The following is a 15,249-nucleotide window of genomic DNA, read 5'->3' as shown; positions in this document are numbered from 1 at the left end:
CACCTCTACTCCCACCCCAGAAGGAGAGGGAGGGAGAATGGAGTTGGTACACATCTCTGAATGGTACCTCCTCAGACTGACAGGCTTTATTTCAAGATAAGGAAAGATGCTCTCCCCCTCCCCCTCCCCTCGAGCACCGTTGTCACCAACAGAACTGCCTGCAATTGGTGTTCCGAGAATATGCAGCCAGCTGCAGAGGTGCTGTTTTCTGATCATGCATCTGTCTGGGAAACTAGAAAAAGAGAGACTGTGTTTACAAAGTATATTTTTCCCTTCCCCAGGTAAGCAGGAGAAATAATGAAATTCAAATTGGAATGAACATGAGATAAAACTCCTGCCCACCAGGTGTTTATCCCAGTTCATAAAAAACAACTACTTTAAGGTAATGAAGGAAAAAAAAAAAACTACTTTAAGGTAATGAAGAAAAAAAAAAACTCCCTGTTGGGAAAGCAAATGAAACCACATGTTTCTGAAACAGTTTGAGAGAAAATAGCAAACTCAAGGAGCAGACAGCAAATGCATGTCAAGCAGGGTCAGCACAGGCTGCCTTGCTCACAGACACTCCCCACAGACAAGGCTCCAGGAAAGGCTGGACCCCTTGAAATCATACCACCCATCAGGAGAGCACATGCACCTTCTGTCAAACCCACAGGCCTTGGCGGAATGCGGGAAGGCTCCCCTTTTATCCTGTACCCACACCCCAAGAATTCCACTCCATTTCTGTTTCTTTAATGCTGCCCTACCAACTCTGTTGCTTAGGACACTGTCCCCCCTGTTCTTCCTTTCCCTGTTGTCCCTAAAGATAAGCACACAGGCCTTTATAGTTGGAAGAGGTTGCTGCTAATCACTAGAAGACAATGTACAGGGAGAAACAAAGCCAACAGAGATGAAGACGTTTATTTACCTAATGAGCCCTTGCATGTAAGGTGACCAAATGTCCCTGTTTGCACAGGACAGTCCTATTTTACACCTGTTGTCCTGATGTCATGATTAATAGCATCCCTTTTACTCTCAAAATTATCCATGTGTGGTCATAGAGTAGAATAAGTATTTCTATTTACATGGCAGTCACTTACTTTATGTCAAGCATATAAACATTAACTTATTTAACCCTGAAAGCAGTTCTATGAGGTAAAAAAACATTTTTAAAATAATGAAGCCAAGGCATAGAGAGGTTGAGTAGCTTACCCAAGGTTACACAGAGTCAGTGTCTGAGCCAGGATTTCAGTCAAGGCAGTCTGGCTTCAATGTCCTTGTTCTTAACCACGATGGTAGGCTAGCTATGACAAAGCTTTAAGAAATCACTTGCTCTTTCATTTAACAAATATTGTTCATGCCTTCTATGTGCAGACACTATGCTACAAATCATGAATACAACCATGAACCAGGCAGAGTCCCTGCTCTCAAGGAGCTTTTAGTCGGGGGAGACACAGACACAAGTAAAAGGACAGGAAGTACAGGGTGCACTGAGAACAAATAGAATGGGGCGGGGCAGGGGGGTCAAGTGGCATCTAATCTGGCCTTAAAAGTTCACAGAAAGCTTCCTGGAGGAAGTGACATCTGAGAAGAGTCCTAAAGAAAGAGTAGTTAGCTGGGCTGGAAGAATGAAGAAAAGGCCGTGCAGGCCGAACGGCACATCAGGAGGTCCTGAGGCCAAAGAGATCATGATGAAGTAAGGGAATTCAAGTAGTTCGGTAAAGCTCTAGTACTGCCCGGCGCCAGGGCAGTTGCAAAAGTTGGAGCTGAAAATTCAAGTAAGCGGAGGCCAGACCAAGAAGGGATGTCGCTGATATCCTCACGTTACACTTTATCCTGAAGTTAATGGGAAACCCATGACTCTCTAGGAACTTAAGCAGAGAAGTGACCTGATCAAATTTTCACTTTAGAAACATCACTGTGGTTTCTGTGTAGAAACGAATTGAAGAGGGAAGAGCTGGAGTAGAAACCCAGACAGAAGGCTGTTGTCAGGATCCACAGGAGAGGGGAAAGTGGCTTGCACTAAGGTAGTGGTGGGAAATGTGGAGAGATGGGGTGGATTAGGAAGGTAGAACAGGCAGGACTTGGTGATTGGCACGATGTGGTGAGCGGGAGGAAAGGAGAGTCATGGATGCCATGCGGCTGTCCTATCCTATTGGCGTCTGGAGCTCGAGTCATAGATTTATTTGAGAGTCATCTGAGCGGAGGTGGTAACTGAACCATTGGATCAGGTGGCTCACCCAGGGGACAGTGTAAAGTGGGAAGAGAAAGAAATGGCCATAAGAAGAATGGGAAGGAGAGGCAGGAGACCGACCGAGAGAGGATGATGTCATCACGGCCACCAAGAGAAGAAAGAAAAGGAGAGCAGTGTCTAAGGCTGCAGGGAGCACAAGTTAGGGCCCAGACACATCCACGGGGTTTATCAACAAGATGATCATTGGAAATCTTAGGGGAGCACTTGCACAGTGCAAGCGGGAGTGAGGCTACAAAGGGATGAGGCCAGGGTGGAAGGTGAGGAGGAGTCTCAGAAAGCTTGGCATTAAGGGAAGGGAGAGAGTGGAGGAGGTGGAAGTGGGGTCAGGTCCTGGAACAGACACCCAGCTCCCTGCTTTCTTACTGTGTCCTCTCCCTCCCTAATCCTGCCCATCAATTCTGCTGACAAATACTGTAGGAGAACAGATGGCCGTAATAGAAATAGTTAAGAAATCTCACTAAGTTCATATTGCCATTTCCATATTTTATAGTACTAGTCACCTGGAGAAGCCCCTCATGGGCTTTATTCCTGAGGGCATCTTCTGCTCGGCCGGCAGCCATCAGGGCAGAAGTAGCATTCATCTCCATTAGCATCCATCCAGGAGACCATCTGTCTCAAGGGGATTATCTGTATTCCTGAGAACCTCCCACATGGGTCCGTGGATCCCTTTTGGACATTTTCTCAATCCCGAGATCATTTATTTGAGTAACTACCAGAGCCCAGGCACTCTTCCAGGAACTGAGGGTTAAAAAGTGAGAAGTAAATCACGGTCCTAGAGGATCACCCTAAGGGGATTTTTCAGGAAGGGCACCTGAAATCTCTGAGCTTTCCAGGCAGCTCCAAGGGTATGCCCCTAGGTTTCCCCTAGAAGGGTTTGCAGTAGGTTGAAATAGGTCATAACATGTTATATGTCCCACCACAGAACTCAGGATTGTCACCACAGTGGGACACTAGGAGAAATTATTTATAGAGCACTTTTATAAATACTGCACTTTCATTCATTCATTCATGCATGCATGCAGTCAATCAATAAACATTCATAGAACAACTACTATGTACCAGGTACTGTGTTAAGATACTGGAGATAAGAATCATGAACGAAATAGACATGACCTCCGTCCTCGTGGTGCACACAAAAGAGTTATGAAAAGACACATTAATCACAATAACTGTACAAATGTATAATTACAAATCATGACACATGCTACAAAAGCAAAATATTGGCACCTGCTCACTCTGTTGGGCTACGGAAACTTTCCTGACAAGGTAACATTGAGATGATGTCTGAAGGCTGCATGGACTTTAGGTAGAGGGTAGGAAGGACAGCCCAAGAACACAGAACATCAGCAGAGACGTTGAGGAACAGAAAAGCAGCCATCATTGGAGAAAAAAATTATTCCGACACTTGTTAAAATGGTAACAAGACTTCCCTCAGGACTACTGGAAAAGTGTCAAGACTGTCACGGTAGGGGAGAGAGATCAGGTTCAACTCCAAATGCAAACGGCCCAATGGGGATTTATAGCCCACAGCAGAGCGAGGAACTCCTCAGTGGATGGAAAATCACTAAGAGGAGATACCAAGGGCAGGGAGATTCCTGTTAAACCGACTTAACAGGATTCTTGCTGAAGGCAGGCCAAGGACTTAGACATCAAAGGTGAGGGATGAAGCACTTCATCAGATATGATGGGTGTGAACTGACTTAGCAGGATTCTTGCTAAAACTGGGCTGTGCAGGCCCAGAAAGGCCAGGGGGTGAGGCGGAGGGACCAACGTCAAGACCTAAACTAACCAAACCTAACTTGGTCAAGGAGAGAGTCTTTAACCCCAGTTGTCTAGGGCAGAGAAAGCAACGGGAAGAGTGGTAGTAGATGATTCTGGAGAGAGAAGCAGGAACCAAATAATGAGGGCTTTGTGAATAGGGTTATCCTAAGACCCCTGAAAAGTTTTAATGGGGAGGAAGGGTTGTGACATGATTGGATTGTGTTTTCTTAAGATCTACTCAGCCTGCTCTGTGGAGGATGGAATGGAGGGGACAAGAAGAAGGCTAGAAGACCACTTAGAAGGCTGCCACTGCCCTGGAGAAACAAGGTAATGGGCAGACCAAGGTGGTGATGGAGGTAGAAATAGAAGTTACGGAGTTGAGGTATTCAGGAGGTGAAATTGACAGGTCTGGGTGATAGAGTGGTGGCAAGGAGAAAAAGCATCAATAAGTCTCCCATTATCTCGCTTCCTCTTTACTACAATCCTGTGAAACACATTATTATTTTCTCAATTTATGATAAGGGATTTGAAACTCATAGTAGTTAATGACATGCCCGGGTCACACAGCTAGTAGGTCTGGCTCTCAAGTTACTCCCTTTCCACGATGCTACACAGGAGTCAACAAGCTGTTCCTTGTGGAAGATTCCACTCCTTTTTGTGCCTCTGAAAGCTACACCTAGTCAATACCTCGAGCATTTGTACTTCACCCTCAACATTCCCTGTTTGCTTATGCAATAGCATAATAAATAAAATATTATCACAGAAGCTGATGCAGTTTGAGTCAGTTGACCTCCAAGGACAGTACAAATAGATTCCTCTGTTGGAGAAAGTATCTTCATGGGCTTATCTGGCTATGAAGAGTGAGGGTCCCCGGAGAGAACTGAGATGAGAAAAGTTTGGCAATAAGGAATTAAATCGCTCAGGATGACAAAGAGGAATTTTGCAGCAGGTACCATGGCCATCATTGTAACCTTAGCACCTGGCACACAAGAGCCAGTGTGTATTTTTGTTGAAACTCTGGAGGTAGGGCCCAGCAATCTGTGATTTACCAAGACCTTCAGGTGATTCTGACACACCCTCAAATCTGAGAACCTCAAATCTTTAAAAACCTTTTTAACACTGCCCATACCATACCAGGACCCCAAATCCTCAGTGAACAGCTGTTATACACAACAGTCTTTTGTTAGTAATGCTTTGTGCCCAAGCATTACAAAGGACAAAGACCAGCCATTCCAGAGCTTCTGACAATGACCAGCAGCAAGGCAAGTCCACGCCAAGGCAGAGTTGGGGCCAAGTTACAGAAGCAGCTGCAGCTCGAGCGGTCCCAAGAGCAAATGTGAGACAAACCCTCAAATATGTAGTAAACATTCACTATTTGCTTCCCAAATATCCATCCTCATTTTTTTTCGGTAATAAATGAATGAATGAATGAATTTTCATCTGTGGTTATAGCTTTTCCCCACACTTAATGCATAGCTCTAGATAGAGCACATGACCTAGATCTAGCCAATCAAAGCAGCACATGCCTTGGCCACAATGATTGAGTTCAGGGTTGAACACACAGTCTAAGGCAGAGCCAAGAAGACAGAGTGGGATTTTTCTCAGACGTCTGGGAAAAAGGGAGGTTCTCCTTCCTGTTGAATATGACTGGATATGATGCCGGAACTCCTATGTTTATTGCCAGTTGAGGAAGAAAGCATGTCTGAAAACAGGACCAACTCTACAAAAGTAAAGTTGAAAAATACAGAGAGAGCAACCTGGTGCTAGTAACATTTTTGAGAAGCCAGTTCAAGCCTCATCTGAGGGCAGTCTACTCCTGGACTTTTTTATTGCATGAGCCAATAAAAACTAGCTTCGGCTAGTTTGGATGGAGTTTTCTGTCCTTTACATCTGGAGGAGTCCTGAATTTGATGTAGTACAGTGGGTTGAGTTATTTTATTTGGAAATTGTGGCTACAGAAAGCAGGAGAACTTGGGTCAACCAGTTACACAAATCTACCTCCCCTCAAGACTATGAGTACCCTGAGGTCTGGAACTGTGTGTTATTTCTTGGGGTAATGATAACAGACACTCAATGATTGTTTTAGGAATAAAGCGGGGGACGAGAGGAAGGCAGGGTGGCAGAAAGAAAAGGGGACGAGAAATGTATAGATTTCTCCCAATGGTGCAGGAACCCTCAGTCTCCCGGTCACTCTGCTCAGGGTAGACTAGACCCTGCAGCGGACCAGCAGAAGCCATGAAGCAGTAAATGAGGGCATAGAAGCTTCTGGCATCAGGGTCCTCCAAAGGGCCACTTACCAGGAAATTGCCTAGAAATGATGGCGCAGCCATAACTGGGTCATTACTTTCCCTACAAATATTTCTCCCTTTTGTGAGCAGCAAGGACCCATTCAGCCCACTGTGTGGTGCCTCAGCTGAAGTAACAGACCAGAGGGAATGTGTAATGGGCTTTCATCAGATTGAAACCATAGGGCAGCCTGGCCAAGCCGAAGCTCTGTCTCTGGCCGTAGCACAGAAATTATTTACTGCTTAATGTCAGGCCATGTGTGAGGAAGAAGAGGGAATAGAAGGGGAAAGGAAAGAAGACCAGCCTTCCGGCTAGCTTCAGCCTTTCTGGCAAGGCTACTCAGCCCAGAGCTTTGTCTGAAGAGAGAGACAGAAGGGTATCTGGCTCCAGACTTTTAGGGAAGAAGGCTGCTGGGGCAGAGAAGGAACAGGAAGAGAGACAGAAAAGGGAGGGGTTGGAAGAGAGGGAAAAAGTTAACCTTTAATGAAATAAGTCAATTTACAAATAAAAAACAGTAGTCAACTGATAGCTTCCCCGCCCCCATGGGCCTGAACGAACACTTGGAAATAACAAACATAACATCAGTTCATCAACTCATCATCTGGTGTGTGTTTTTCAATTATAATTGAATAATTTCAAAGGTTAGAATGAAAATGAAAACTTGAGACTCATCCAAAGGGACATAGAGTATTCTTCCAGGGACCTATGACTAATCTGTATTTTGGGGAGAGAGGAGGAGTTTAAAATGACCCAAATCCTTGGGAACTTTGCTGGGTGATTTGGGAACTCCATGATTTTTCTCATTTACTTCCAAGAATTTTCTACCTCGGCTAGACTGTACCCCACTTACCTTTCCTTTTTGTCCCTCAGTGAGATTTGTGTACCCCATCCTGGCCCACCAACTTCAGGGGAGCATGTGTATTCCACACAGGATGAGGGAGACAGGACTCAGGGTCCTCTGGGTGCTCTCCCCAAGGACCCTAACAGCAATATTGTTGGGCAGTTCCCAGGGTGCTGCCCTGTTATGCATTTCCCCAAGCAAACTGTCCCAGGATCCCATGGCCTTCAGCCTTGGTTTTTTCATTGCCATTGTATCTCAGGAGCCTATCTTTGGATCTGAAGATCCAAAACACCACATGGCCTTAGTTTCCTGGTCCTGGGGAAGGGCTGCCAGGCAATGCTAGTAATGGCAAGAACAGTGAATCACACAGTCCTAGGCTCAGTCCACCTCTACCACCCACAGCTCCATGAGGCAGTGGTGGAATGGAAACAGAGACAGAAAGACCTACCTCTTTGATCTCAGGCAAGCTTCTCAGTTACCCCTGTCTTAAACTAGCTAAACCTCAGTGATCTCATCAGTAAAATGGAGGTTATCGTAATTATTTTAAAGATTTGCTAGGAGGATGAAAAGAAATGCTGTGCCTGGTGTGAAGCAGGCACTAAATAACTGGTTGATGTCATTATCATTGTTACTATTATGTGACCTTTGGCAAGACACTTAACCTCTCTGAACCTGCTTTCTAATGTGAAAAACTAGAAGTAATAAGAATTATCTCTTAGGATGATCGCAAGAATTATATATGTAAAGGAATGTATAGATTATATATGTAAGGATTACAAGGGCAACACATGTAATATATGTAAAGCACCTGGCACAGTGCCTGATACATAGTGGACACGCAATGTTAGATTTCTTTCCCTTTCCTTCCCAACCTTCCTCTGTGAAATCCAGAAGAGTTTCCCGGCTCCCTCATGGTCAAGCTGGCCCCAACACTTAGCTAAAAACCAGAAGAATATGTCCCTTAAGGTGGTTTTTCCGAACTTCTGGTCCTTGGAGCACCCTACCTGCTGCGCTCTCAGCCCACACCCTTAAAAGAAAAAACTGTCTGGGGAGAGGCCTCCGCGGAACGCGCGGGGACGGCCAAGAGGGAAGCTGACAGCTGCAGGGCTCGTCGCTGAGCACTAGGGGGAGCAATACGATCGAGAACACAGTGAGGGCCACGCCCAGAAATCTCAACTTCCCCTGTGCCCCAGTCGCCCAGGTCGGGCTGATCCAAGCTAGAAGAGAACCTTAAGGACTACTCAGAAAGGCCTTTGTGGGAGCAAATAATGAGAGAAAATGTAGGGAGCCACGGAGAGCACACTGTCCTTCCCACTTCAGCCTGGTCCCGGCCTCGAGAGCTCTCTGCCGCTGCTAGACTGCAACCGCAGGATCCCCTCCTGGAGGAGCCAGGTGGGGGCTTGAGGAACAAGAGGTAAGGGAGCCAGGCCAGGTCACTTTTCCCAGTCACTCCAACTTTTACATCTAGCCCACCCAGCATCTTAGTAAGTCTCAGTGGGTCACAGCTAGAAGGAGTCCTATAGAGCCCCAGATAGCTCAACCCTTAGATGTTCAGCTGGAGGGCAAGGACCCAGAGAGGAGGAAGAGTTTGAGCAAGATCTCCCAGGTAGTTTATCGTCACCCCTCATAGGGTTTATCAAATACTTTCACGTCCATTATCTCGCTTGGATATTCACAGCCACCTGGAGGAACGATTATTGCATTTTACAAATGAGGAAACTGAGGTTCAGGTAAGTGTCCATAGCTCTCCTCTTCCCTACTAAGTTTTCATTGCCACCCACTGTTCCCTTCTCTCTTGCTTTCCCCAGGAAGATTGCTACCCAGCTCCATGTATTACATAAATTAAAATTTTAAAGATTTATTTCATTCCCCATCTTCCTAACCCATCTAGTATGATGGAGAGATGACAGAGCATAGTAATTGTGAGGGTGGACTTTGGAGTCAGACCTGAGTGAATATATTCCATCTTCATCACTTATGAATTCCATGACTATGGACTTCTTTGTACCTCAATTTCCTCATCTGCAAAATGGGAGTATTCACATCTATCTCCTGGAATTCTCTTAAGGGTTAACTCAGATGTACTGTGAAGCAATTTCATAGTGCCTGGCATATAGTAAAGGCTTGAGAAATGCTTCTAGCATATATAATCATCATACAATTATAGAACTGAAATGATCTTTAGGAATTAGTTCACTACTTTCATGCCATTACCAATGAAGCTAAACGAAGTTAAGTGGGGGTATTACTGTGCGAAGTAGTTTTGCATACTGGTTTGAATGGTTCTCATCCCCACCCCCCAGAATCCATGTCCATCTGGAACCTCAGAATGTGAACTTTTTTGGAAATGGGATCTTTGCAGATGTAATGAGTTAAGATAAGGTCATACTAGATTAAGATGAGTTCTAAATCAAATATGACTGCTGTCCTTATAAGAAGAGGAGAGGGGGCTTCCCTGGTGGCACAGTGGTTGAGAGGCCGCTTGCCGATGCAAGGGACACGGGTTTGTGCCCCAGTCCAGGAAGATCCCACATGCCGTGGAGCAGCTGGGCCCGTGAGCCATGGCCGCTGAGCCTGCGCGTCCGGAGCCTGTGCTCCTCAACAGGAGAGGCCACAACAGTGAGAGGCCCGCGTATCGCAGGGAAAAAAAAAAAATTGAAGAGGACAGGACATATAGAGACATCAAGTCACAGAGGAAAGAAAGCCATGTGAAGACAGAGGCAGAGACTAGGGCGATTCAGCTACAAGCCAAGGAATGCCAAGGTTTGCCAGGAACCCCCATAAACTAGGAGAGCAGTTTAAATGCCATAAACCCACCCCTACCAACACCCCTCACCCAGGAACCGACCTTGTCAACACCCTGATTTCAGACTCCTGGCCTCCTGACTGAAAGAGAATACATTTCTGTTGTTTTAAGCCACGCAGTTTGTGGTAATTTGTTACAGCAGCCCTAGGAAACTAGAGTTTGTGACAGAGGGAGACCTCCAGCAGAACTCGCAGTTTTTTGTTTTTTCTTCCAGTCTAGCCCTCTTTTACTCCATCATTGCCTCCCCAAACCAGCAATAAACATTTACGGTAGACCTACCTAGGAAGTTTACTTATTTGGAGAAAAATTAACACACACTATAATCTTTAGCACTTCTTACTAAATTGTTACCTGACACACAGTAGGCATTTAATAAACACTTACTGGCAAGTTGATAAAATAATAGATATAAAAATGGTATGTTGTGTTATACAAATTTAAGAAATTAGTACAAACCCACTTTCTACCTCTGTGTATGTACATCAGTGTGCCAGACTCTAAATTAATTTACACATTTTATGTATTTGAAGAATCACAAAACTTCAGGTTCACAAGCCCTGCCCATGCACTAGCTCCTGGGGTGATGAATTAAAAAGAGAGTAATCTGAATACCCTCAGGACTCAATCCTAGATGGTGGGGATGATCTCATTCTTGCTGGGTCCTCCCACACTCACTGAGGAATGGACAAGTGGGAGCTCAGGGAATCAGGGGAGCTGCCGGTTGCTGTAAAGGAAGAAAGCACCAGGTCAGCCTGGGAGTAGAATGGGTGGTGGTGGGTTAACAAAGGGAAGGAGGGGAGGAGGGATGAGCTGATTCACTGGGACAACTCTTAGAGTGACTCAGAAGCCAGCAGAAAATAGCCTGTTCTCCCACATCTGCCTCATTGTCGGGCAATGAGGCACTTCCTCATTGCACACCCGTAAGGCAGGGCAAAAGGGAGGAGGAGGAAACGGAATTTTTCAAATTCATGGGCCTAGTCCAGCACTTAAACTCTGTGTTTTTAACCATTTCAGACATTTGTTTCAAGTGACGTCAGTATTTGTTGAGCACCTACTATGTGCCTGGCCCTTCATCTCGCCTTTCAGATCATCAGTCTCCTGAACACAGGGAATGATGTCTTTCTGAAGTTCTGTATTTCCTATTTGTTACTTCAGAAGCACTTGGGCTGCTGTTGAGCACCTCAGTACAGTCTTCTTGTCCTTCATATATAGAGATGAACTTCTCCAGCCAGCAGTCAATAGGGGGAGGCATGGAGCTTGTTTCGGTCTCTAATGCTGGATTTACAGTCATCCAGGCCCACTCTGGACCAGCTCTCCTTGTGAGAGCCAAGTGTATGGTGAGCAGAATATAGCACAGGTTTGAAATCACACATCTTGTTGGAAGTTCTTTATTTACCATTTACTAGCTCTATGGCTTTACTTGATTTCTCTGAATCTCTATCTTCTCATCTGTAAAATGGGCACCAATGATGTCTATCTTACAGGTTAGGAAAGATTTTTCATTTGGTAGTGAAGATTAAATCATTATATGAAAGTACCTGGCACAGTGATGACATTAATACCGGTTTACTTCCTTCAAACATATCAATGATTGCAGACTGACCACATCCTTCCACCAGACCATAAACTGCATGAGGACAGGGCTGCATCTGTCCTGAGATAGTCTGCCTAGGTGAGTACTAGGCCCCTAGTACTGTCTTGCTTAATAAGAATTGTTAATATTAGAAATAATATATTAAAATTAATTTCCATTATTTATGCATTATAAATATTTAATTGTAAGTATTTATTATATTATATTAAAAACAATGTGGTTATTATTCTCTTAACCAGTTGAATCAATCTGTGAACTGGAAAAGGATCCAGAAACCTTGACCTAAGGAAGGGTCCTCTCCCTTTTCTGGGTTATTTGGTGCTGGTAAGACTTGCTGCGACCACCAGCAAAATCTGCATTCCTGTGTTCACGAGGGACAGGCATTCCTTGCATCCTCTACTGTCCTGTGTCCCAGCGTCACTGCGAACGTGGCCCCACGGTATAATGGGGCCAAGGACACAAAAAAGTCCCCTCATTTGTAAAACATAACGTAGAAAACCATGACACACGAATTTTATTCATTCGACTTCTACCTGGAAGGCAGGTCTGGCTGGGTTTGGGCTACCCGGTGTCCCCGCTCCAGGGGCTCCAGAGCTACTTATTCTCTTCCAAATGTAATGTGAAAAGAGAAGGGGGGGCGTCTCCGGGTTTTTTATCTTTGCGCCCTTGTTTCTAGCACAGGCTTCGTACTGGAAAAAAAAGAGAGAAGACAAGCCACGTTACCAGGTTTTCAACAACCGGTTTTCTAAAGCAGACCCAAAGCGCACTTCATTTATTAACATTTTGGATGAAATGAAACGTTAATGTGCCTGATCAATCAGGGCACCCGAAACCCGCCGTTCCTAAGCTGCCCGTACCATGAGGGTAAACACGAAGCACTCGCCACCGTCCGGTCCAGAAATAGCTTAGAAGGTGGAAAGTTGCAGAAGCCTGGCAGTGAGGGTCGTAAGCCCACCCCCTAGCCCGGGCCAGGACTACGCTTCCTCCCGGAAGTGACGCGAGCTCAATCCCAGCTAGGCTCTCCCCAAACAAAAGGGATCTTGGGGCCCCGGGAGGAGCCTAAAAGACATTGGAGAAGCCCCGCCTCCAGCCGGAGCGGATTGGTGTCGGGGATGGAGAGGCGAGAAGGGGATTGGCCCTGCCGAATGCCAGGGCCCTCGCCCGGCGGTCGAGGGGCGGGGCCTCGGGGGACTGTGGATGGAGCGGGTGGCGGAGGCGGCAGGGAGCGGAGCCCCGAGCGCTGGGAAAAGGTAGGAGCCGCTGGCGCCCGGGCTTGGCGGCGGCTGGGAGGCCGGGTTCTCGAGAGAAAAGCAGGGGTAGGACCACCGGTGTCCTCCCGCCGCCGTCCCAACTGCCGCTCGCGCCCATCCCCTGAGGGGGCGGAGCCGTCTCCTCTACCTCCCGGTATTCCCTGAGGAGGCGGCTCCTCAACCTTCGAGGGTGCTCGCAGCCACTTATTGCCCCCCGTCAACCCCAGCTCCCCAGAAGGGGCTGCCCTCCTGACACCCTCCGTTTAAAGGGCCCCCTCGCCCAGCCCCTCAACCTTGGGAGAAGGCGTACGGGTTCCCATTCTGTAGACTGCTGTCCCCACCCCCATTTGTCTGGCCGCCCCCGGGAAGCCAGACATCCCTTCCTACACCTGTCCTGCTCGCTAGGGTGGGACCAGAGCTAGTTTCATCCGTAAGATAAAAATCAGTGTTTTCAAAAAAGAAAAAAAGAGAGATGGGGCGATGCAAAAATCAGAGACCCGACCTAGACTGCCAGCTCCACGGACGAAACGGCCTTCCCCCACTTGGGTTCTTCCCATCCCCCATTCTCTGATCCTCAGCCTTCCGCCTGAAGCCCCTAGGATCCTCTTTTCTCCTGTGGGGCATCGAGGGCTCACCTGCTTCGGGATCTTTTTAGTCTCTGGAAGAAGGAGAAATAGTAACCTTCCCCGCCCCCCTTTGTACCTTTATTCCTTGAGGGAGAACCCAACCTCTAAGGGTTTTTTTAGGTTTGAGTTGCGTTTCATTTTTGCTTTCCACCCTGTTTCTTCCCTGAAAACTGGATGAAAAACCACCCTTTGGTATTTCATAGTGAGGTGGGCGTGTTGGATATCTACAGAGTTGGTCTTGTGTGGGTAGGAATGCACTGTATATTGTTGGACTGTCAGTGAATAACAGCCTGCTTTCAAGTGAAACAGTACAGATAAGTAAATAAAGAGCTTTAGATTAGGAATGAGTATCTCCTAGTCTCGGGTAGGCTGGTCTGTTGCTCAGGGAGACTGCAGTTAACCTGGAAGGTATAGTTCTGTTGAAACAAAAGGCAGGAAGTGTTTGAAGAAAATTCAGGTTCAGTGGTCTAGGTTTATGATTAATCTGGTCCGGTGGCGTTTGGTTACTCTCTAGCCCCTATTTTATGGTGGGTTTTTCCCTCCAGGTGAAACTGATATATATATATATATATATATATATATATATATATATATATAAAATGTTGGTGATCGGTTTTACAAGACCACTATCATCTACCAAAATTCAGGGGATGAAAATTAAAAGCACATTTTAAATCTCAGCGATAAGGATAAATAAAAGCAAGGTAAACTCCAGCTATTCACACACATGTGACTACCAGAGAGTGTCCCTATAGTGTGCTAAAAAGGCCTTCATTTCAGCAGGTGCGAAATATTGATGCTTTTGGCGTAATGTTAATGCCATTGAATCCCTAGTAATCATCTATTGCTAGCACTTTCATATATTAAATTTGCCATATTTTTTTTAGCATTGTTTCTTTTGCTTTCGGTCTGAAGTCTTACTACTGCTATTTATAGCCAAAGATAATAACCATGGGATGCAAGGAGTTGGAATCATGGGGGCAATTATAACAGCTGTCTTTTACCTTCCTGATTAGAGTCTCTGAAGGTAGACTTTCTGAAGGTAATTAATTTTGAATAGTTAGGTTTGAAGTTTTCAGAGCCAGTCTCAGTGCTCACAGATCTGCTCAGTGATTGTTTCCAGATCTCCGATAAAAAGGCACAAAGAAGAAACTGTGGAGGGTCTCTCCAGCAAACACAAAGTGTACTGCGATAGGTGGATAAGGGCCCCTAGCAATAGCAGCAGAAAAGAACTAAAAGCAGAACAGGAATTCCCAAAAAGATATATCTTATTACATGAGCAGAGAACAGAAAATAAACTGAGGTAAGAGACTAAGGAAACTAAAGTTGTGGTGATTGCCAGGGCCTTAATGAGCAGAGAGGAAAAAGCAAATTATGCTCTTTGATTACTTGGCACAATAAGCAGGATCTGTTTGATACACATTTGGGTCTTGGAAATCTTTCCTTTAACTTTTTCAACACCTGTTTGGTTATGTCAGATGAAGAAAAACATTTGTATGCAGAGATTTTTTTAAGGTATATTTGTAATCTGCCTCATTAAATTATAAATTCTTTGAGAGAGATATTAGTATGTTCCATCTTTGTACCTTTCACAATGCCTAGTATATAGTTTGACTTCATGAGCGTTTGTTGAACTTAGTTTGAAGCTGACCCCTTCGGGTAGACTAGAAAGATAATTTACTGATAAGATGTGGCACATCTTGTTAGTATAAACAGTCCATAGAGAATTTAATATTAAATATTCTTCCTCTATAGCATTTAAACAAAGGTGAAGAATTAGTGTCTGATTTTAGTTATTGGTTGGTTTTATTTTAAATATTTCAATATATAGCTAAGATGCCTAAGTAGGGAAAAA

Source organism: Globicephala melas, chromosome 1, assembly GCF_963455315.2.
Source record: "Globicephala melas chromosome 1, mGloMel1.2, whole genome shotgun sequence".
NCBI classification, from domain to species: domain Eukaryota; kingdom Metazoa; phylum Chordata; class Mammalia; order Artiodactyla; family Delphinidae; genus Globicephala; species Globicephala melas.
The sequence above is the reverse complement of the archived record's forward strand: the minus strand, read 5'-3'. Positions refer to the sequence as shown.